Consider the following 1413-nt stretch of genomic DNA (forward strand, 5'->3'; position numbering starts at 1 on the left):
TCTCTCCCATCACTTGCAGCACTTAAATCTTTCTTCACATGACCCCCATGTCTTTGCCAACATCTCAAATTACCATTTCTCAACAGAAACCTGAGGTTCATACCAAGGCCTCCATGTACACTGGATTGCACAAAATGCCTCCAGGACTGCCCCAGCTTTGTCTGAAGTCAACATCAACCTCAATTTTTTGTTTGTCTCCTTATTTATGTATCTAAAAAGTACAGAATGAGGTTCTGAAACTGTCTCTACCACAGTTTAGTTCCTTCAGGTTCCAAAGCAAAAGCAGTTTTTCCTGATGATTAACATTAAAAAAAATATTGAGCTTGTTGGTCTGTTGGAATGTCCTGAGGATCTTTTCTTCAAAAAATCCTTTTCAGGATTGTCTTTTAAGCTTTTTCCTGAAAGTTGAAAGCAATTTGTTGATCTTCAAGAAATAGATTATAAAAAAAGTTAGAAAGGCTCTATCTCTCATTTTAGAGTTTTTGTCAGGGAAAAAATAAAATCAAAACCTCTCTTTTAACAAGAACCAACTTTGCTGTTCTTGCATAAAGCTATAGTGAAATACATTGTATATGAGTATACACCACGCCATCATGAAATATGAATATTACCTTTGTTAAACTCTTCAGCACACAGCTGAGTCTGATGAAACTATTCCAGAGGGAGACACTTGTCACAGAAGAAGTCTTGTCTCACTGTCATGAAGTTGGCTCACTATTATTTAACTGATGATCAATATTTTGCACATTATTTCAAACACCATGCATGCATGAGGACTTCCCTATACCTGGCACAGCACAAACATGGAACAAAAAATCACCTTCTGCTCCCAAGAGCTCCTAGTCCTTGTAGAGGACTGGAGAGGCAGATGGAGCATGAGATTAAAGGAACCAGACAGAACATGTGTCTGACTTTTAGTAACCATCACAGCTAGGGAGAGATTTAACTGGGACCACGTCTCCATGATATTCATATTCTTACAAAAGTTTTTAAGCATTCCATGCCCATTCCTGACTATTATCCCCAGTGAGATCAGATGTGGGAAAAGGAGAATACTGAAATAGAAAGAGGCTATTTCGAGCTGTGAGTGATGCAGGGCCCCCGGGGATCGTCGGGAGAAGCTCCACAGCAGTTCATACACGGGGAGAGGGTCAGTCTCTGAGCCATCTGCCCAAAATCTGGAGAAGCTCGAAGCTGCCTCAGACAGTTCTAGGAGGAAGCAGTAGAAAGCAAAAATATATCGAGACCTGGCTTTTTATTTCTACCTTGCTCACCAGATGTATTTTGAAAAAAGGTTGTAGGCTGCTAGGAAGACCTGCTCTCCTCCACTTGCAAGTTCTTCCCCATTCGCATTTGAAGTGGGAGAAGTGGGTGACCAGGTTACAAGCTCCCTCCCTCACGCCCCCCCCCCCC

Source organism: Athene cunicularia (assembly GCF_003259725.1).
Source record: "Athene cunicularia isolate RWA chromosome 1 unlocalized genomic scaffold, athCun1 chr1_part2, whole genome shotgun sequence".
Classification (NCBI taxonomy): domain Eukaryota; kingdom Metazoa; phylum Chordata; class Aves; order Strigiformes; family Strigidae; genus Athene; species Athene cunicularia.